The 23,294-nt window shown below is 44.6% G+C and overlaps 1 protein-coding gene across 1 annotated transcript in view; it reads right to left on the bottom strand.

Moving 5' to 3' along the window:
* PAFAH1B1 (platelet activating factor acetylhydrolase 1b regulatory subunit 1) overlaps nt 1-19,362 on the bottom strand; it is a 102,695-nt gene extending 83,333 nt beyond the window's left edge. The window contains exon 1 of the mRNA XM_032263389.1: nt 19,010-19,362. The gene's annotated coding sequence lies outside the window, so the exon portion shown is untranslated. The remainder of the gene's footprint in view (nt 1-19,009) is intronic.
* Nucleotides 19,363-23,294: the final 3,932 nt, after the last annotated feature.

Below are 23,294 nucleotides of genomic sequence, written 5' to 3'. Positions count from 1 at the left end.
AAAAATAAACACCAGTGGTAGAGCTGCGTTTTCAAAGTTCAATTAAAAACAAAATTACTGGCCAGCCACAGTGGCTCATGCCTCCAACCACTTTGGGAGGCCAAGGCGGGCAAATAATTTGAGGCTAGGAGTTCAAGACCAGCTGGCCAACATGGCAAAACCCTGTCTCTACTAAAAATACAAAAATTAGCTGGGCGTTGTAGCACACACCTGTAATCCCAGCTACTCGGGAGGCTGAGGCACGAGAATTGCTTGAACCCAGGAGGCGGAAGCTAAAGTGAGCTGAGATCGTGCCATTGCACTCCAGCATGGGCAACAAAGGAAGACTAAGTCTTAAAAAAAAAAAAAAAATTTACTGAGCAGACAGACAAAAATGTGTTTGTAATCCAAAGCCTGGGCTATCCATTCACAGTCTCTGAAAAAGGCACTTAATGAATATGGTGCTGCAAGGTTGAGATTACACTAGTTTTCAACCCCTCTGCTTAAAACCTTCCTGGTACATGCCTGGGCGCAGTTGATCACACCTGTAATCCCAGCACCTTGGGAGGCTGAAGTGGACAGATCACCTGAAGTCAGGAGTTCAAGACCAGCGTAGCCAACATGGTGAAACTCTGTTTCTACTAACAAAAAAATTATTAGCCAGGCACGGTGGTGGGTGCCTGTAATCCCAGCTACCTGGAAGGCTGAGGCAGAATTGCTTGAATCTCTGAGGCAGAGGTTGCAGTGAGCCAAGACCACACCACTGCACTCCAGCCTGGGCAACATGAGTGAAATGTCTCAAAAAAAGCAAACAAGCAAACAAAAAGAACTCGGCGTGCTGGCTCATGCCTGTAATCCCAGCACTTTGGGAGACCAAGGCAGGCAGATCACCTGAGGTCAGAAGTTCAAGACCAGCCTGGCCAACATGGTAAAACCTTGTCTCCACTAAAAACATAAAAATTAGCCAGGCATGGTGTTGTGCACCTGTAGTCCAAGGTACTCAGAGGCTGAGGCACGAGAACTGCTTGAACCCAGGAGACAGTGATTGGATTGCAGTGAGCTGAAATCGCACTACTGCACTCCAGCGGGGGAAACCAAGTAAAACCCCCCCCTCAAAAAGAAAAAAAAAAAAAAAAAAAAAAAAAAGAACTTCCTGAAAAAAAGGTGTATACAACAGATAAAGTAATAAGTATCTTACATTTGCACAGAGCTTCATGATTTACAAATTGTTTCCATATCTTTTTTTTTTTTTTTTTTTTTTTTTGAGATGAAGTCTCGCTGCTATGCCTGGCTACTTTTTTTATTTTTAGGAGAGGCAACGAGCCACTGCACCTAGCCAAAAAAAAATCTTGGAAATCTTGGATTTTTTTTTTCTTTTTTTTTTCTGAGTTGGAGACTTACTCTCTCGCCCAGGCTAGAGTACAGTGGCACAGTATAGGCTCACTATAACCTTTGCCTCCTGGGTTTCAAGTGATTCTCATGCCTCAGCCTCCCGAGTAGCTGGGACTACAGACACACACACCACCACACCCAGTATTTTTGTATTCTTAGTAGTGAGGTGGGTTTCGCCTTGTTGACCTTGGGCTCCAAAAGTGCTGGGATTACAGGCATGACCCACCATGCCCGGCCTGTTTTCATATCTTCTTAATATTCAAATGCACTATGGTGCTACCCTCAGAGTTACATGCACAAAAATGCAGGGATCGGGCCGGGCGCGGTGGCTCACGCCTGTAATCCCAGCACTTTGGGAGGCCGAGGCGGGTGGATCACGAGGTCAAGAGATCGAGACCATCCTGGTCAACATGGTGAAACCCCTTCTCTACTAAAAATACAAAAAATCAGCTGGGCATGGTGGCGCATGCCTGTAATCCCAGCTACTCATGAGGCTGAGGCAGGAGAATTGCCTAAACCCAGGAGGCGGAGGCTGCGGTGAGCCGAGATCGCGCCATTGCACTCCAGCCTGGGTAACGAGAGCGAAACTCCGTCTCAAAAGAAAAAAAAAAAAATGCAGGGATCACAAACTCATGTCTTGCTGTGTCGCCCATAATGGTCTCAAACTCCTGGACTCAAGCAATCCCCCTGCCTCAGACTCCCAAAGTGCTGGGATCAGAGGCATGAGCCGCCACACCCAGCCTTGCTCATATATTAATCGTATTAAAATATTCTTCATTTCTGGAAAAATATGCTCTTGTCCACTTTTCTTGAGTACTACCGCTTCCAAGTCATACTTTTTTTCATTTTTGAAAGAAATATCAATAGAGAAGTATTTCTCCATCATAAAATACAAGGCCAATAATAAACACCAACAGGGAGGACCAGAAACTTGTTCCACGGGAGAGCTTATGCTCACCTAAAGGAAGGCAGCTGGAGCCAGGTGCAGTGGCTCACTCCTACAATCCCTGAACTCTGGCAGGCCAAGGCAGGAAGAACACCAGGAGTTTGAGACCAGCCCCAGCAACACAGTCAGACCCCATCTCTAGCAGGGAAACAGCAGGAAATTAAAAAAGAGAGCAGCTGTAATTCAGCTTGGGTTAACTGTTGTCATGGGAAAATATGGGCCGTCTGTTGACAGAGCTCCTAATTTTTCAGGATAACCAAAATATAGAGACTTTATGCAAAACAGCTAGTTTTTAAATGTTGGCTTGAAAAAATTTTGACCATCAATGCAAAGAGAAATATATCTACAAACTGAGTTTGGCCTGCAGGCTGCCAGTATTCAACCCTTGGCCAAATACTGAATAAATATGGGTTGTTTGAATGGTTGAAGAGATGGAAGAAAATGAAACAAAGCTTAGGAATGTATGGTCTAAAATTGATGCAATATTACTATCCATTCTTTATTCAACTCAAAGCATAAACCAAAGAACAAATATTTTATTTAATTAACCTGAGGGTGAATTCTGCAGTGCAAAAACAAATTATTTTTTATTTTTAGAGATCAGGTCTCACCCTGTTGTCCAGGTTGAAGCACAGTGGCACAAATATAGCTCACTGGTCAACCTTAAGCTCCTTGAGACCACAGGCACATGCCACCACATCGGCTAATTTGTTTTTTGTAGAGACAAGGTCTCACTATGTTGCCCAGGCTGGTGTCAAATTCCTGGCCTCAAGCAATCCTCCTGCTTTTGGCCTCCCAAACTGTTGAGATTACAGATGTGAGGCACCACACCCAGCCCATGTAAACACATGGTGTCATCTCATTAGCAAATACCCTGCTTATGTTCACCACAGCATTGTCTGTAACTGTAAAAAGTTGTGAACCATCTAAATATCCATTTCTGTAGTCTAGACATGAAGAAAATATGGTACAGGGCTGGGCGCAGTGGCTCACACCTGTAATCTCAACACTTTGGGAGGCTGAGGTGGGCAGATCACAAGGTCAGGAGTTCGAGACCAGCCTGGCCAACATAGTGAAACCTCATCTCTACTCAAAATACAAAAAATAGCCGGGTATGGTGATGCATGCCTGTGATCCTAGCTCCTTGGAAGGCTGAGGCAGAGAGTCGCTTGAACCTGGGAGGTAGAGGCTGCAATGAGCCAAGATGGTGCCACTATGCTCCAGCCTGGGTGACAGAGCAGGCCTCCATCTCAAATAATAATAATAATAATAATAATAATAATAATAATAATAATAGGCCAGGCATGGTGGCTCATGCCTGTAATCCCAGCATTTTGGGAGGCCAAGGTAGGCGGATCACGTGGTCAGGAGATGGAAACTATCCTACCCCATCTCTACTAAAATACAAAAAACAAATTAGCCGGGTGTGGTGGCACATGCCTGTAGTCCCAGCTACTCAGGAGGATGATGCAGGGAAACTGCTTTAACCCAGGAGGTGGAGCTTCCTGTGAGCGTCCACTGCACTCCGGCCTGGCAACAGAGCAAGGCTCCATCTCAAAAAATAAATACATAAACAAAAGGACATCAACTGTAATAATGCCTTCTTAAATAAAGGAAAAAAAAAAAAAACTGTTATCCCAGCACTTTGGGAGGCCGAGCCGTGTAGATCACAAGGTCAGGAGATTGAAACCATCCTGGATAACATGGCGAAATCCCATCTGTACTAAAAATACAAAAAATTAGCCAGGTGTGGTGGCATGTGCCTGTAATCCCAGCTACTCAGGAGGCTGAGGCAGGAGAATAGCTTGAACCCAGAAGGCAGAGGTTGTGTGAGCCAAGATCATGCCACTGCACTCCAGCCTGGGCAAGAGTGAGACTCCAGTTCTAAAAAAAAAAAAAAAAAAAAAGCTCTGAAGCAAAACATGACAAAATGTTAAAATGTTAACATCCGTCAATTCTGGTAATAGGCATATGGCTATTTTGTAATATTACTGCAGTACTTTTCCTGAACATTTGACATATTCATAATAAAAATAAAAAAACAAATTAAACTGTAAATAAACAAAATAAAATTTTAGCTGGGCACACTTGTAATCCCAGCACTTCAGGAGGCCGAGGCAGGCGGATCACCTGAAGTCAGGAGTTCAAGACCAGCGTGACCAACATAGTGAAACCCCACCTCTACTAAAAATACAAAAATTAGCCAGGCGCGGTGGCAGGTGCCTGTAATTCCATCTACTCAGGAGGCTGAGGCAGAAGAATCGCTTGAACTGGGGAAGGCGAGGCTACAGTGAGCCAAGACTGACTGCACCACTGTACTCCAGCTTAGGCGACAAGATTGAAACACCATCTCAAAATAAATAAATTGGGCCGGGTGCAGCGGCTAACACCTGTAATCCCAGCACTTTGGGAGACCGAGGCAGGCAGATCACCAGGTCAAGAGATCGAGACCACCCTGGTCAACATGGTGAAACCTCGTCTCTACTAAAAATAGAAAAAATTAGCTGGGCATGGTGGCATGTGCCTGTAATCCCAGCTACTCAGGAGGCTGAGGCAGGAGAATTGCCTGAACCCAGGAGGTGGAGGTTGCAGGGAGCCGAGATTGCGCCATTGCACTCCAGCCTGGGTAACGAGCGAAACTGCATCTCAAAATAAATAAATAAATAAATAAATAAGTTGATTGATTGAATTACAATAAAGAAAACTCAAAAAGTACTTTTTTCATTGAGCATAGGCCTCCTGACAGCCCTTCTGACAGGTAACAAGTTGGATACGTAAATGAAATGAAAGCACTGAAGGATATGAAACCCTCCTATGAAGAATTTTGGAGTTGAGTATTTAAGGATCATAATCTGGCTACTTACAAACCATGTGAACTTGGCCAAATCTGCAAACTTCCTAAACCTATTTACCCATTTTTAAAAAGGGACTAACACTACCACCTTCCTCAAACAGCTGCAGTGAAGCTCAACGAAACAGTCTAATATTTAAGGATTTGTCTACCTTTGTATAGCCCTCATCTACCACTCAAGAATAGTAAAGTAATACAAAGACAATAATTTCACTTTTGCACTTTTATATACATAGCAAAGTAAAAGGCTGCTTTCCTAGTGTCCAAGAACAGACAACAAATCATTTTTGCCACCAAAAGAAAGCAGAAAGGTCTTCTCATCTTAATCATCTTCATCATCACCATAACAACCACCAACACTTATTGAGTACTTACTATGTTCTAGGCTCTTTAAAGGCATTAACTCACTTGACAAATCAGATAATATATTTTATATAAACTATAATGAGAGGAAAAATAGGTACTATAAGATTATGAACTCAGAGAAAAGAAAGTTTCTTCCAGGTGGAAAAAATTAGAAAAGATTGCCTGGAAATGTAAAACCTGGTATGTAGATTTGAAGCATAAGCATGGGGGGCGGGGCAAGGAGTAAAAGCAGCAAAAGGAACAGAAAATATCTTCCCAAAGCTGAAGCACAGGAGACATGGAAGACAGTAAGAAAAAGGATGAAAAGGTGAGCCAGGACATATAAGAAAAGTCTTTGAGCTGGGCACAGTGGTTCACGCCTGTAATCCCAGCACTTTGGGAGGCCAAGGCATGCAGATCACCTGAGGTTGGGAGTTTGAGACCAGCCTGCTCAACATGGGGAAATCCCATCTTGACTAAAAATAAAAAATTAGCCGGGCATGGTGGGGCATGCCTGTAATCACAGCTACTTGGGAGGCTGAGGCAAGAGAATCGCTTGAACCTGGGAGACAGAGGTAGCAGTGAGCCAAGATTGTGCCATTAAACTCCAGCCTGGACAACAAGAGCAAAACTTGGTCTCAAAAGAAAAAGTCTTTGAGTGCCCATTTAGGATTAAATAAACACCTATTCAGTACCATATTTTGTCACTGTGTTCTTTGCATTTTCATTAAAGACAGCAAAAAGCTGATGATGTGTTTTTGGCAACAAAGTGACTTAAAAACTGTGGTTCAGGAACGCTTAGCTGGCTGCTTTACACAATATTCTATACAACTCCTCCTCTTATTCTCTGCTATGGCTAATAACACCTAGTTTCTCAGTTCCATTCAGTCACCCAAACTACAAATCTGAATTGTTTAAACTTCCCTCTCCCTATCACACTACTCATTCACAACTGGACCTCCTAAACCTTTCTCCAGTCAACAACCTTCATTGTAACTGTCGTGCTTCAAACACTAACCGTTATTTCCTGAAAAAGTCTACATGATCATGCCAGGTATGGTGGTGCGTGCCTGTGGTCCCAGCTATTCGGGAGGCTGAGGTGGGAGGATCGCTTGAGCCCAGGAGTTCTGGGCTGTAGTGCGCAATGCCGATCGGGTGTCCGCACTAAGTTCGGCATCGATGTGGTGACCTCCGGGAAGCTAGGCACCACCAAGCTGCCTAAGGAGGGGTGAGCGGGCCCGAGTCAGAAACTCCTGTGCTGACGGGTAGTGGGATCACACCTGTGAACAGCCACTGCACTCCAGCCTGAGCAACATAGAGAAACCCTGTCTCTTTAAAAAAAAAAAAAAAAAAAAAAAGATAGGCAGGGCACGGTGGCTCACACCTTTAATCCCAGCACTTTGGGAGGCTGAGGCAGGTGGATTGTGAGGTCAGGGGATCACGACCATCCTGGCCAACATGGTGAAACCCCGTCTCTACTAAAAATACAAAAGAAGTTAGCTGGGCGTGGTGGCACACACCTATAGTCCCAGCTACTCAGGAAGCTGAGGCAGGAGAATTGCTTGAACCCAGGAGGCAGAGATTTCAGTGAGCCAAGATCACACCACTGCACTACAACCTGGGCAACAGTGCAAGACTCCATCTCAAAAAAAAAAAAGGTAAAAGTCTACATGACCTCCAAAGTCTACGTTACTCCTTGCCACCCACATAATCTATCTAAAATACACATCATCTTGCCTTTGCTTGAAATTGTTTGACTTCCAACTTGCCTACAAGCTATACAGAATATACAAATTCCATCACTCTAGCTCAGACATGCCTCTCCAACCTCAAATTCTACAATCCCCTCTGCCAAACTACTACCAGCATACACAAAAGTTTCTCATGCTTTTGTGTCTATTTATGTTGCTGTTCCCTCTACCTAAAATGACCCCCCATGTTCACTCCAATTATTCATTCATTCTTTTTTTGTGTGTGTGTGAGACAGAGTCTTGCTGTTGCCCAGCAGTCTACAGTGCAGTGGCACCATCTTGGCTCACTGCAATACTCCACCTCCCAAGGTCAAGCAATTCTCCTGTGTCAGCCTCCCAAGCAGCTGGGATTATAGGTATGCGCCACCACACTTGGCTAATTTTTGTATTTTTAGTAGGGATGACACTTCACCGCGTTAGCCAGGCTGGTCTCGAACTCCTGACCTTAAGTGATCCACCCACCTCAGCCTCCGAAAGTGCTGGGATTACAGGTATGAGCCGCCTGGCCCAATTATTCATTCTTCAAGATTCAGTTCAAGTAACATCTCTTGGCTATCTTTAGTGAGAAGATGGGCCCTGCAATAGCCTAAGTGACATAAATCGTATACAAGGTACACCACAACAACTCAGTACAACTTGAAAATATCAAGTACATTGATTTTCCTATCCATTTAATCATTTTATTCAGAATCTGGGTCGGGCACGGTGGCTCATGCCTGTAATCCCAGCTACTCAGGAGGCTGAGGCAGGAGAATTGCCTGAACCTGGGAGGTGGAGGTTGCAATCATGCCATTACACTCCAGCCTGGGCAACAAGAGCAAAACTCCATCTCAAAAAAGAAAGTAAAAAGAATCTGGAGAAAATTTTAATTCAAGAAAGTTCAAATTACCCAATGTCAATCAATCAATCAACTCAAAAAAAAAAAAAAAGTATGTGGACTGTAGAAATAGGGAGTCAGCATAGTAGGGTGGCTGAAAGACCAGACCGTGGAGCCTAGGTACCTGAGGTTCAACTTTCGTCTCTGTTACTGACAAAGCTGTTATGCTGGGCTCACTAAATTCTCCTGGAATGTTGTCAGGAGTAAATGAATATTTGTAAAGCACTTAAAACAGTGCCTAGCATATAGTAAGAGCTATGTAAATATTTGTTAAATAAATACAAACAGAGCCAAGGAAGGGTTCTTTTTAAGTAGAGAAGTACGATATGGTTAGATTGTATTTTAGATAGGTGACTGGGGACTATGTAGCAGAAAGATGCTAACAGGACAAGACTGTATTTAGAGAGACTATGTGAAATTAGTCGGGTAGGAAATATGTGAACTATAATAGTGGTAGTAGTAATGGTTAAGTATGAACAGAAGGAGACCAATTCAACAAATACTGAAGAGGTAAAACTGGCAAGACAAGGTAATTGGATATAGAGGAAGAAAGAAAAGAGTTAAGGTTGAATTCCACATAAAGTATTATTTCTGATGTTTTCAAAAGCAATACTCTTCTAGGAACTTTAGCTCTTAGATGTCTTCTGTGCTAGTGACATTTGATGTTTTGTGAGTGTATTAATGCTTCCATAAAAATGTGAACTACAGGCCTGAGAGAGTTTTTAAACTCTCAAATTTACAGACCTTTGTTTTCTTCTTTTTTTTTTTTTTTTAGTAGGTAGAGGTAATTTCTCTTTAAGGACATACCATTATACAGAACACTTATTTAGCCCAAGTCCAAAGAGACAGAAGCTTGAATAATAATTTTATTATGTTTCTTTTTTATCTTTATGTTGAGGTTTGTGACGATAAAGATTATAGTACCATGGTAATACTGCAAAAATTTTTAAGTGACTATCATTAAAGACAAATTAAAATTTGTTAATTATGTTATTTCCCATTCTTTCACTGTTTGTTCATATACGAAAAACTTTGATAACCAGAATATTTCATTACTTATTCAACCCTTTGATAAACCTTAGCTCCTTATTTCTAGATTTGTCAACTGTTTTTCTTTTGAGGCGGAGTCTCGCTCTGTTGTCCGGGCTGGAGTGCAGTGGTGTGATCTTGGCTCACTGCAACCTCCGCCTCCCAGGTTCAAGCGATTCTCCTGCCTCAGCCTCCCAAGTAGCTGGAACTACAGGCACCTGCTAGAGACGGGGGTTTCACCATGTCGGCTAGGCTAGTCTAGAACTCCTGACCTAGTGATCTACCCACCTCGGCCTCCCAAAGTGCTGGGATTACAAGCGTCAGCCACCACACCCGGCCAATTTGTTAACTTTAAAAACATTTTTTCTTAGGCTAAGAGCAGTGGTTCATGCCTGTAATCCCAGCACTTTGGGAGGTCGTGGCATGAGGATCACCTGAGGTCAGGAGTTCAAGGCCTGGCTGGCCAACATAGCGAAAAGCTGTCTCTATTAAAAATACAAATATTAGCTGGGAGTGGTGGCGGGCACCTGTAATCTCAGCTACTTGGGAAGCTGAGGCAGGAGAACTGCTTGAACCTGGGAGACGGAGGTTACAGTGAGCCGAGATCACACTATTGCACTCCAGCCTGGGCAACAAGAGTGACTCCATCTCAAAAAACAAAAATTAGCCAGGTGTGGCCAGGCACCGTGGATCATGTCTGTAATCTCAGCACTTTGGGAGGCCGAGGCAGGCAGATCACAAGGTGAGGAGTTCAAGTCCAGCCTGGCCAAAGTGGTGAAACCTCATCTCCACTAAAAATACAAAACTTATCTGGGCATGGTGGCAGGCACCTGTAATCCCAGCTACTCAGGAGGCTGAGGCAGGGGAATCGTCTGAACCCAGGAGATGGAGGTTGCAGTGAGCTGAGATTGCACCATTGCACTCCAGCCTGGGTAACAGGGTGAGACTCTGTCTCAAAAAAAAAAAAAAAATCAGCCAAGTGTAGTGGTGTGTACCTGTAGTCCCAGCTGAGGAAGGCTGAGGTGGGAAGATTGCTTGGGCCCAGTAGGTTGAGGCTGTAGTGAGCCATTATCATGTCAGTGAATTCCAATGTAGGTGAAAGGGTAAGATCTCATCTTCAAAAAAAAAAAAAATTTTTTTTTAAAGTAGGCCGGGCACTGTGGCTCACACCTGTATCCCGGCACTTTGAGAAGCTGAGGCAGGCGAATCACCTGAGGTCAGGAGTTTAGAGACCAGCCTGGCCAACATGGTGAAACCCCATCTCTATTAAACATACAAAAAAATTTGCCAGGCGTGGTGGCGGACACCTGTAAGCCCAGCTACTCAGAAGGCTAAGGCAGGAAAATAACTCAAACCCAGCAGGCAGAGGGTGCAGTGAGCCAAGATCACATCATTGCACTCCCGCCTGGGTGACAAAAGCAAGACTCCATCTCGAAAAATAAATAAGAAATATTTGTACATGGGTTTAGTCAACGGCTTATTTCATTTTCTTTTTTTTTGAGACGGAGTTTCGCTCTTGTTACCCAGGCTGGAGTGCAATGGCGCGATCTCGGCTCACCGCAACCTCCGCCTCCTGGGTTCAGGCAATTCTCCTGCCTCAGCCTCCCGAGTAGCTGGGATTACAGGCACGCGCCACCAGGCCCAGCTGATTTTTTGTATTTTTAGTAGAGACGGGGTTTCACCGTGTTGACCAGGATGGTCTCGATCTCTTGACCTCGTAATCCACCCGCCTCGGCCTCCCAAAGTGCTGGGATTACAGGCGTGAGCCACCGCGCCCGGCTGCTTATTTCATTTTCTTCGACAATGCTAAATGTATAGCCTTTCCTCACCCATAAAAAGTTAACCAGGCGGGGCATGGTGGCTCACGCCTGTAATCCCAGCACTTTGGGAGGCCCAGGCAGTCAGATCACCTGAGGTCTATCACATTCTTCTATCTTTGACTTAGAATATAAATGGATTGGGCTGGACACGGTGGTTCACACCTCTAATCCCAGTACTTTTGAGACCAGCCTGACCAACACGAGGAAATTCCATCTGTGCTGAAAAAAAAAAAAAAAAAAAAAGAGTAATAATAATAATAATAATACAAAATTAGCCGGGTGTGGTGGCAGATGCCAGTAACTCCAGCTACTCGGGAGGCTGAAGCAGAAGAATCTCTTGAACCCAGGAGGCAGAGGATGCAGTGAGCCGAGATCACGCCACTGCACTCCAGCCTGGCAACAAGAGTGAAACTCCGTCTTACCTATACATTTTGATTATCTGCTTTTGGTGCTCTTCATGTTGACAAGAATTGACAGCTGAGGCTTAAAAAAAAAAAAAAAAAAAAAAAGTTAACCAAAGCCAGGCGTGGTGTCTTATGCTGTAATCCTAGCACTTTGGGAGGCCAAAGCAGGTGGATCACCCAAGGTTAGGAGTTCAAGACCAGCGTGGTCAACATGGCAAAACCCTCTTTCTACTAAAAATAAAAAATTAGCCAGGTGTCCCAGCTACTACTCGGGATGCTGAGGCAGGAGAATCACTTGAACCTGGGAGGCGGAGGTTTCAGTGAGCCAAGATTGAGCCTGGGCAACAGAGTGAGACTCCATCTCAAAAAGAAAAAAAAAGTTAACAAAAATACTAAATAGTCAAAACACCTGACTCATCTATTTCTACCTTCTTTCTTTTGTAGTTAGCTTTTTTTTTTTTTTTTTTTTTTGGGAGACAGAGTCTCACTCCTCTGGAGTACCTGGGACAACAGGCGCACACCACCACGCCCAGCTAAGCTTTGTATTTTTAGTAGAGATGAGGTTTCACCATGTTGGCCAGGATGGTCTCCAACTCTTGACCTCGTGATCCTCCCACCTCGGCTTCCCAAAGTGCTGGGATTACAGGTGTGAGCCACTGCACCCGGCCATCATATTTTTTATAAAAAAAAGTATGAAAAGAGGAATAGATAAAACACTAGTATATAATAAAACATATTAACTCTTGTTGCCCAGGCTGGAGTGCAATGGCACAATCTCGGCTCACTGCAACCTCCACCTCTTGGCTTCAAGCGATTCTCCTGTCTCAGCCTCCCAAGTGGCGGGGACTACAGGCACCCAAGAAGCGGGGACTACAGGCACACGTCACAACGCCCAGCTAATTTTTGCATTTTTAGTAGAGATGAGGTTTCACCATCTTGGCCGGGCTGGTCTAAAACTCCTGACCTCATGCAATCCACCCACTTTCGCCTCTCAAAGTGCTGGGATTACAGGCATCAGCCACTGTGCCCAGCCCATAAAACATATTCTTCTATCTTTGCCTTAGATTATAAATGGATTGGGCTGGACATGGTGGCTCACACCTCTAATCCCAGCACTTTGGGAGGCCAACTCAGGCGGGTCACTTGAGGCCGCTAGTAAAAATACAAAAATTATCTAGCCGTGGTGGTATGTGCCTCTGGTCCCAGCTACTCGGGAGAGTAAGGCATGAGAATCGTTTGAAACTGGGAGGTGGCAAGGTTGCAGTGAGCTGAGATGTAGCCAGTGTACTCCAGCCTGGGTGATGGAGTGAGGCTCGTCTCAAAAAAAAATAAAAGTTAAAAATGGATTAATCCACATTGCAAAATTCTGGTAACCATAAAACTTTCTACAATGCTTTCAAAAATTAAATTCCTTAAAAATTTCAAAGATTCTTTTTGCTTTTATAACAAGACGGTCTCAGAAAATTTCTTAATAGCCTCAGTTAACTGTCAATTCTTGTCAACATAAAGCGCTCCAAAAGCAGATAATCAAAATATATAGGTAATTTGTCCAGTTGAGTTAATTCACTTTTTATACTTGAGAATTCTGTCACACTGTAACCCTGTTCCCTCAGACAACATAAAATCTCTACATAGGAAATGTGGCCACTCTTCCCTCCATCACCTTAATTCTCTCAAGATGACTAGAGTTAACTATTACAAAGATCTTTAGGATAGCATATTTCCTTTCCCATAACCCTTCAATCAGTCAAATGCAACTAGTATTTATTTACTTATTAATACTATCTGTAAAGCAGTATTAGGCATTTTTTGGAAGAAGCTCCTCAAATGCCAAAAGCCTTATGCATGCAAAGCAGTCAACAATACAGACCACATGTTAATAAATGCCAATCTAAATTATGCAGGCAATAAATGCCACGAACGTTCACCATTTTAAATTAACCATGATAAGGAGTACAATATTTATAAAAGAAGGAATGTGTGGTCTTGCAAAGCAGTACTCAAATGGTTCTGTGACTATAATATTGATCTTATTCTAGATCACTAATCTAACATTTGACAGGAAAAGAAATTCTCTGGATTTTAGTTATCTCATCCATAAAAACACCAATCTATCTCAAAAAGTAGCTGACACAAGAACAAGAAAATTAGTACCAACCTCAATATTTACAAAGTTCTAGAGAAATGTTTATGACAATGTTAAATGACAATACTTTATAGAGTACCGTTCCAGAAGTAGCCTTGACAAATGCAGATTAGTCCTAACTAGGTAAGTTTCAACAGAGCCACCATCTTTTAAAAAGAAAATAAATCGAAATAATAAATGCTTATGATGCCTGCCACCAATGAGTATAAAACATTTCACAAATATCAATGAAATTCTATAACTGCCGTGCCAAGGTTAAAAATCCCATACGTAACAGACGTTAAAGTTCCAATTCAATGACTAGCCAAAAAGTGCCATACCAAACCAGCAACAAAGTCAGAGCAATCCAAAAAGGCTTCACTGCAGTTAACTATTACGCTAGCATCATATAGCATCTTTCTTCACGAAATACAGATTTCTCAAAATGTTTGTCCTTCAATGGCAAGAATTTACAGCCAAGCAACTTCTGGAGAATGGTAAGCCTGCCTTTTTTCAGAACTCGTATTGTATACCATTCGTTTTATTTTAAATAGAGCAACTTTCTAAGTAAAAAAAACAGTTAACAGTTATATGATAAATGACATAATAACAGTGGCAAAGAATTTCCACTTCAAAACTTAACTATTTCTCTTTCCAAAGCACATAAAAGTAAGTTACCTGTCATAATGAAATATTTTCATAACACAGACTCAGAGGCAAGTAAAAAATATTTTAGGACCACAAGCAGTAACAGCCAGCTTGGTTTAAAACCAACCAAGCCTCAAGTCCCTTTGGCAAAAAGAGAGCCTGACTCACTGCTTTAGAACTCAATAGAAGATACCAAAAATTTACTCTGCCCAAAGATTTTGCTTTCAGTTTTTTTTTTTTTAAGACATCTTCATCTTTTTTTTTTTTTTTTTGAGACGGAGTTTGGTTCTTGTTGCCCAGGCTGGAGTGCAATGGCACTATCTTGGCTCATTGCAACCTCCATCTCCCGGGTTCAAGCGATTCTCCTGCCTCAGCCTCCTGAGCAGCTGGAACTACAGGCACATGCCACCATGTCCAGCTAATTTTTTGTATTTTTAGTAGAGACAGGGTTTCACCATGTTGGCCAGGCTGATCTCAAACTCCTGACCTCAGGTGATCCACCCACCTCGGCCTCCCAAAGTGCTGGGATGTAGCCAGAGCCACTGTGCCTAGCCAGACATCTTCATGTTAAAGTTGACAATTTCCATAGCATCCATGACTTATTTACAAAGATGACAGACTGTGGTAAGATGAACCACATGTAAACAAGAGGGTCTTATTTTTTTGCTGGATACTTAAAATATAAGCCACAAAACACACACACACACACAGTCTCTCTCTCTCTCTCTCTCTCTCTCTCTCTCTCTCTCTCTCTCTCTCTGTTACTTAGTATATAACTGAGAGAGAAACATTTATATTCTTTTTTAAAAATAGAAAATAGAGCCAGGTGCGGTGGCTCACGCCTGTAATCCCAGCACTTTGGGAGGCCGAGGCGGGTGGATCACGAGGTCAAGAGATCGAGACCATCCTGGTCAACATGGTGAAACCCCGTCTCTACTAAAAATACAAAAAAATCAGCTGGGCATGGTGGCACGTGCCTGTAATCCCAGCTACTCAGGAGGCTGAGGCAGGAGAATTGCCTGAACCCAGGAGGCGGAGGTTGCAGTGAGCCGACATCGCGCCATTGCACTCCAGCCTGGGTAACGAGAGAGAAACTCCGTCTCAAAAAAAAAAATAGAAAATAGAGCCAGGTGCAATGGCTCACACTTTGGGAGGCCAAGGTGAACAGATCACAAGGTCAGTGGTTCGAGACCAGCCTGGTCAAGATGGTGAAACCCTGCCTCTACTAAAAATACAAAAATTATCTGGCTGTGGCAGCAGGCACTCATAAACCCAACTACCCGGGAGGCTGAGGCAGAAGAATCACTCGAACCCAGGAGGCAGAGATTGCAGTGAGCCAAGATCACTCCAGCCTGGGTGACAGAGCAAGACTCTGTCTCAAAAAAAAAGACAATGAGACATGGATGAACAGCTAGAAAACCAAAAATTATGACACTGAATTTCCTTCCCAGAAACATCTCAAAATCTCTTTGGAGATATTTTATCTGGAAAAATAGGTAACAAATAATTGTACTAAAAAATTCCTTCCATTAAGTTGTATATAGAACTATAAAGAATTTCAAAAATTAATCTCTAAAGTAAGCATAAGATTTTGCAACATATATCAAGAAACACTACATACATTTGGAACTCTGAAGCTCTAAGTCAAATTATCTTAAGCTCCTGATTAATAATCTACTGAAAAATCACTACTCGTGTGTGTGTGTGTGTGTGTGTGTGTGTGTGTGTGTGTGTTTTGATGGAGTCTCACTCTGTGACCCAGGCTGGAGTGCAGTGGCTCACTGCAACCTCCACCTCCTGGGTTCAAGCAATTCTCCTGTCTCAGCCTCCTGAATAGCTGAGACTACAGGTGCACACCACGACCCCTGGCTAATTTTTTTGTGTTTTTAGTAGAGACAGGGTTTCACCATATTGGTCAGGCTGGTCTCCAACTCCTGACCTCAGGTGATCTGCCTGCCTCGACCTCCCAAAGTGCTGGGATTACAGGCGTGAGCCACCGCACCCAACCCTTAATATGCTTTTATACCTACAAACAGTAGGAATAGGAACATGTCAGACACATAATACAGTGAATTATCATTCCCAACCTTACTCATTTCCTCACCGTTATTAACCCTTCCACTTTCTAATCATATTAAAAAGAACAAAAATGTAAAAATATACACTGACAAACATTCATAAGGCTAATCAAAATCACATTTACTACATATATGTGAAATTATTTTGAAGATGTCTACTCATGTGAATGCTTGATACAAGGCATTAAAATGACCTATCTTATGGCAGTATCTCACAAAAAGGTCCCTTTCAAAGGGCAACACAAGAAAAAAGGTTTAAAGGGCCTTTAATGCAAATTATCTTATCCTTTTTTTCTCATATTTTATGTTCATTATTTTAAAACCTTAAACAGATTTACTGTTTTAAGTAGAAGAAAACTGTAGGTTTTTTTTTTTTTTTTTTTTTTTTAGAATTTTGCAGTATTCCTGTACCTCCTACTAATTCTTGGCAAATATTTCTGACATTAATTAATTTATACTGATATGACTAGAATAAAAAACATTAACAAGAGTGTAGATATATGTGTGTCTGTGTCCATATATATTTATATTAATATATATGGACACAGACACACGGACAAATACAGAGACAATAAGTGTCTGTTTTAAAGCAGGGACACTGCTTTTTATTCCAATTATTCAATGCCCATCATGCAAAAAAGGTAGAAAACATTAGATTTTAAAATTTACTACAGAAAAATGACTTAGTTGTAGCAACCATTCTTATCAAATAACCTTATAAAACCTAAGCAAGAGAAAGACGCTGTGAAAGGGCAATCTAGCATTTCACAGCTTCTGCTCCCTTACTCCACCCAGTCTTCTCGGCTCAATGGCTGTTCACAGCATCCACAAATATTAGCCCATTTTTTTTAAAAAGGAAGTAGGGGGAGGTACCAACATAGGGCTTGCTCCATCAAAATCAACATATACAGAAGTACTTCATGTGAAAAACTGGGTTTCTTTCCGATTTTTAAAAAAATATATACCAGCCTTAAATTTCTTTTAGGAGATTCCCCCCTTCTGAACAATCCAAACAATGATCATTAATGAACACGAAATAAATCACCTTAAATACAGATTACTCTTGTGCTTTATTAAAAACTGCAATTTGCAACTGTCAATTATTTTGTGAAACTGTGTCCTAAAAGACACCCATTAGAGAATAAAAGCTAGCTAATGCCTTAAAACCGCATCAGAATTTTTTTAAGTAAAAGCTTTTACTATACATTCAACATCACTATGATGACATGCTCAAAAGGAAATTTTCCTCATTATGAGACTGGACCCCGCAGCAATCAAGCCCTGCTGCAGCAAAAAAAAAAAAAGAAAAAAAAAAAAAAGAAAGAAAGAAAGCAAAGAAAAGAAAAGAAAGAAAGAAAAGAAACACTACTGTGGCAAAAAGGGAGGGATGACATTATTACCGGTATGGAAGGCCCAAGTACTGTCTCTTCCGCCCTGGCCTCAAAAAGAAAATCACACAAAATAACCCACCCCCACCCCCAACAAAAACAGAATTGCCAAGATTGGCACAAATTGTCTGGCCTTTAAAACGTTATGAATCTCAAAGACTGGGCGCTTAAAGGAGAGGTGGGAATCACAGTAATATCTCCATTTGTCCGGACTGCCACTTAAGGAAAGAGGGAGGGGGGACCTTGGCATGACATCGCCCATTGAGAACGAAACCACAAATCTGGTCCTCCTGTTCAAAGGCGTATTTTCTTAACCAAAAGATTGACATAAATTGGGCCCAAACCCCAAAACAAAATTTCCTGCCCTCGTCCCAAGGAGTTTCTTGCTAAGTCACTGAAAAAAGGCAGCATAACAAATAAACCTAAGGTACCTTGCTCTCTCCTACTAAATACTGAAAGCCTTTTGCACTCTACTGTTACGTTCAGAGGGGCAGAGTCAAAATGTGCCAACCACCTCAAAGGCATTTTCTCACCCGGGAGGCTAAAGAGCGTAAATATGCCCAGGCACTGCTTTTCCCATAGGGGCAGGGATGAGATGAAGGGGAATGGCAGAGGCCCTCGAAGCTCAATGTTAACAGCATCAAAAGGCAACTCCCGTTCGAGGAGCCGGTGGCAGAAAGAAAATCCTGCCAGATTTGGTGGGTGGATGCTGCGGATTGCTCAGCGGGCAGGGCTGCCACTCCTCAGCGGGTGCTGAGGTCAGACCGCCGCTCTGGGGGCCAGGGAGACTGTGGGCCACCCTCCGCTGCTCAACCCCATCCTAAGGACGGGTGGGGGACGGAACGCCTGGAAGGCCCGGTGGGTGCCCCGGCGGCGCGGCGCAGAGCCGGTCCCCGAGCTGACCACGGAGGGTGGGGTGGGGACTGCAGAGCTCGCCTCCGCGGCCGGGGAGAGCGGGGCCGATCCCTTTCCCCGAGATCAGAGAGCGACCTGCTCCCCACGCCCTTCCTACCCAAGAATACTCTTCTTGCTAAGTCACCGAGGGAGGAGGACGATCCCTTCATGGGGAGGGCAGCGGGGGGGGTCGCAGCGGCGCTGGCAGCCCCCGAGGCCGGGCCCGGGCGGAGAGGAGCGAGGGCAGCGCCCTCCCCGGCCAATCCCCCTCCTCCGGGTCTCTCACTCAACGGCCGTCGCGGCCGCCATTTTGAGAGCGAGGAGAGAAGAAGAAGGAGGAGGCGGCGGCGGCGGCAGGGGGAGGGGAGAATGGGAGGGAGGGGACCGGCGCAGCCACATCGTCAGGCCGCCGGGCCTGGCCCGCAGCACCCCGGGCGCGGTGGAGGAGACAGAGAGGAGGGCGCAGACCCGCGCCGCCTTACCGGAGCGCTGCACCGCCGCCTCCGCAGGGCCTCTTCCGTCCTTCACTCCCATCCACCGGCGGGGGAGGGGGAGGGAGAGGGGAGGGAGGAAGGAGGGAGGGAGGGAAGGAGGGGGGGAGGATGGCGCGCTGGGCCCGGGCCCTGGGAGGGGGAGGGGAGGGGAGCGGGCGGGCTCCTCAGCAGTCCGGGGCTCGAGCCCAAGCTCGGCGTTCGCGGTTTCTCTCGCTCGCGCCCGAGCGCTCCCCTCCTTCTCCTTCTCGCTCCCTAGACCTCCGGGTCGCCGCTCCTCCGCTCGCTCACTCGCTCTCCCGGCCGCCGGACTCCGCCGCCGCCCCGCCGCTCCAGCTCCGTCTGTCACAGGAGCTGCCCCAACGCCCTGACGTCACCGCGCCGCCGCCGCCGCCGCTGCCGCCGCCGCCGCCGCCGCCCCAGACCCGCCAGGAAGCGGGAGGGGCGGGCGCCGGGATCGGAGGAGGGGCTGCGGCGCATGCGCGGGGCTGGGCCGGGCCGGGGCCGCGCTGCCTTCTAGCGGGCGGGCGGCTCCTCTGTGCCCACTGGCCGGCGGGCGAGTCTGCGCGCGAGGCGCTGCTTCTCACGCTCCGCACGCTTCGGTAACCTTGGGAAGGCTCCTTTTTCCCAGCCACTCCTCTGACCTGTGGCCCCTTCTGAACTCTGGCCCTCCTCACCTCCCCGCCCTGCTTTTGCGACCCTGCGGCCGACCGCGGGGACTCGTTGGCACCGTGCGGAGCGAGCCTCGGGAGGCGCGAGAGGCAGCGGGGCCCGGCCACCTACCGCCGCTCTGCCTCTGGTCTCCGAGATGATTTCCCAGTTTGCTGGGGGAATGAGGGAGGGGAGTAGGCTGCTTGGCTTGGGAGGAGGAGCCGTCGAGGTTAAAAGGCAGATGGAATGCTATCATTGTCTTAATTTTTATTATAGATTCTTAATTGGGAAGACTCGCTTTTAGATGTGATTCAGCTATTCTCCTTAGTCACACACACATCAGAGTCTCTCCAGATCTGGAAACGGATGCCCAAAGAAAGGCCTGGAACTTTATCCCTGTGAGGGATGTCTGTGTGAGGTTGCTAAATTTTGGATTGAACTATTGATGACATAGTCGTCTTGGGGATTCGTAATTTATTCCACATAGAGACCCTTTTTTTTTTTTTTTTTTTTTTTGATACGGAGTCTCTTCTGTCGCCCAGGCTGGAGTGTGGCGGCGCAATCTCAGCTCACTGCACCCTCCGCCTCCCGAGTTCAAGCGATTCTCCTGTCTCAACCTCCCAAGTAGTTCGGATTACAGGCACGCACCACCACGCTCGGCTAATTTTTGTATTTTTATTAGAGACGGGGTTTCACCATGTTGACCAGGCTAGTCTCAAACCCCTGATCTCAGGTGAGGTCTGGGATTACAGGCATGAGCCACAGCGCCAGGTGACCCTTGATTTTTAAACAGTGAGATTTAGGGTTCTGAATAATTCAATATGCGATATTATTTTAATAAGAGGTTTCAAATGAGATTATCTCGTCATTAATATGTATTGTCCAAGGAAGCTCTTTTCTTGAAACGGGCTTAAGTTTATGTGTACTGATTTTATTGCTCCACTTTATGTAGGTAAATATATATATACTGCATTTGAGAAGCAGCAGAGTTAATGAAAGAGACAGCTTAGGTGTAAATCCTGGACCCCGCAATTGCCAGGAATGCGACCTAGGGTAAATTACCATACCTCTCTTTGGCCTCAGTTTCTCAATAAAAGAGACCTAATAAGGCCGGGCGCGGGGGCTCACGCCTGTAATCCCAGCACTTTCAGAGGCCGAGGCAGGTGGATCACGAGGTCAGGAGTTTGAGATCAGCCTGGCCAAGATGGTGAAACCCCGTCTCTAATAAAAATGCAAAAATTCGCCGGGCGCTGTGGCACGGGCCTGTAGCACCTGTAGTCCCAGCTAGACGCTGAGGCAAGAGAATCGCTCGAGCCTGGGAGGCAGAGGTCGTAGTGGAGCCAAGATCACTCCACTGCACTCTAGTGTCGGCCATGCCACCCAGCAAGACTCCAAACAAAACAAAAACAAAGAGACCTAATAATCCTGCCTTTGCGAGAATTAGAGTGGAGTTGCCGCCTTTCCTGGGGACTCATGGATATCTCATAACCATTCTGTTGCTTCATACCAAAACAAGTTTCCTTTGATCAAGAAAGGTTATCTCGGCCAGGCACAGATTGCTAATCCCTGTAATCCCAGCAATTTGGGAGGCCTAGGCAGGAATGGGAGGTTGGGAGGGGGGCCAAGGATCGCCTGAGCCAAGGAGTTGGAGATCAGCGGGTGCAACATAGTGAAACCTCATCTCTACAAAAAAAATTTAAAAATTAGCTGAGTATGGAGGATTGCTTAAGCCCTGGAGATCCAGACCAGCCGGGACAACAAAGCAAGATCCCATCTCTAAAAAATAAATAAATAAATGAAAGAGAAAAAGAAAGTAAAAGAGAAAGAAAGAACGAAAGAAAGAGAAAAAAGGAAGGAAAGACAAACAGCTGGGCGCTATGGCTCACATCTTGTAATCCCAGCACTTTGAGATGCCCAGACAGGCAGATCACCTAAGGGCAGGAGTTTGAGACCAGCTTGGCCAATATGGTGAAACTCCATCTCTACTAAAAATACAAATATTAGCCGAGCATGGTGGTGCACACCTGTAATCCCAGCTACTTGCAGGACTGAGGCATGAGAATCACTTGAAGCCCAGAGGCAGAGGTCACAGTGAGCCTAGAGCGCCGCTGCAATCCAGCCTAGGTAACAAAGCGAGACTCCCCCTGGGGAAAAAAAAAAAAAAAGAAAAAAAAAAACTTTTAAATAGCTGGGCATGGTGGCATGTGCCTGAAATCCCAGCGACTCAGGAAGCGGAGGCAGGAGGATCACTTGAACCCAGGAGGTCCAGGCTTCATTGAATCATGATCATGCTACTGCACCCTATACCGTAGCCTAGGCAGATTGGACCCCATTTCTAAAAATAGGTCGAGATCAGTCATTCAAGCTGGTAATCCCAGCACTTTGGGATGCCAAGGTGGAAGAATTGCTTGAGCCCAGGAGTTTGAGACCAGCTTGGGCAACATAAGGAAACCCTGTCTCTACAAAAGTAGAAAAATTAGCCCATCGTGGTGGTTTGCGCCTGTGGTTCCACCAATTGGGAGGCTGAGATGGGAGGATCATTTGAGACTGGGAGGTGGAGACTGCAGTGAGCCGAGATCGAACCACTGCTCTCCAGCCTGGGTGACACAGCAAGACCCTGTCCCAAAATAAAGTTAAATGTAAAATGGGTGAAAAAGAAAGGTTGTCTCCATCCCTGTAAGTGTTCAAGGGGAACATGAGCCAACTGCTTGAAGGGTTTGGGTTGTTGCCTCATGAAGATTTGCCAGAAACAAATCAAATTGTCTCCAGAAAGTCTTTTCCAGTGTTAGGTTTCTGGGATTTTCAGAAAAGGACAATAAAATGAGGCACAGAGCTTTAGTCTGTGCTGTTGCTTGGGTTCAATAACAGTCAACAAACATACAATAAATTAGCATCCCTTTGTTCTAAGAATCCTTTCATTTTTACCTTTTAAAATATTTATTATTGTCTGATATCATGCTACTTAATATTTAATTAGCTGAGTAAATCAGTTCTTTATTTTTTTAATGAATGCTCTAAAAGTAAACAAAATTGCCCAGAAAGAAATCAGAAACATGTTTATAAACGCTGATTTCATACAAATAGGTAGCACTAACCTCGATAAACCTTGAGCTCACAGACTCATATTTAAAAATTTTAAAATCTATATTATGTAATTGTGCACTAAATTGATATCAAATCTTATTTCTATAGTGATTCTTCAAAAATAATAAACTCTCTTTGGGGGAAGGTGTAAAACTTTCTCCCTGGATTACAGTTTTTCTGAACAGAAAACTGTTATGTGCTTACCTTGATGTAAAGTGATGTGTTACGGTTCTATGCACTTTCCCTTCAGTTAGTTAGTTGCTAGGATGATAGATCTATCCTAATAAACACTTGTCTATGGAAAAAGTAGAATTAGGACATCTATGCTATCAATCATAATTCATAAGGACTTATACAGAACTTACTATATCCATACAGGAAACATTTAATAATGGACATTTTAGATGATGTTGCTTGAAAAAAAATTAAGTATAGCCGGGCGCGGTGGCTCAAGCCTGTAATCCCAGCACTTTGGGAGGCCGAGGCGGGTGGAACACGAGGTCAAGAGATCGAGACCATCCTGGTCAACATGGTGAAACCC

The sequence above is a fragment of the Sapajus apella genome, unplaced genomic scaffold (assembly GCF_009761245.1).
Source record: "Sapajus apella isolate SASKATOON/1434 unplaced genomic scaffold, GSC_monkey_1.0 scaffold136, whole genome shotgun sequence".
Taxonomy (NCBI): Eukaryota; Metazoa; Chordata; class Mammalia; order Primates; family Cebidae; genus Sapajus; species Sapajus apella.
Note: the sequence above shows the minus strand (reverse complement) of the source record. Positions and strands in the feature narration are given on the sequence as shown.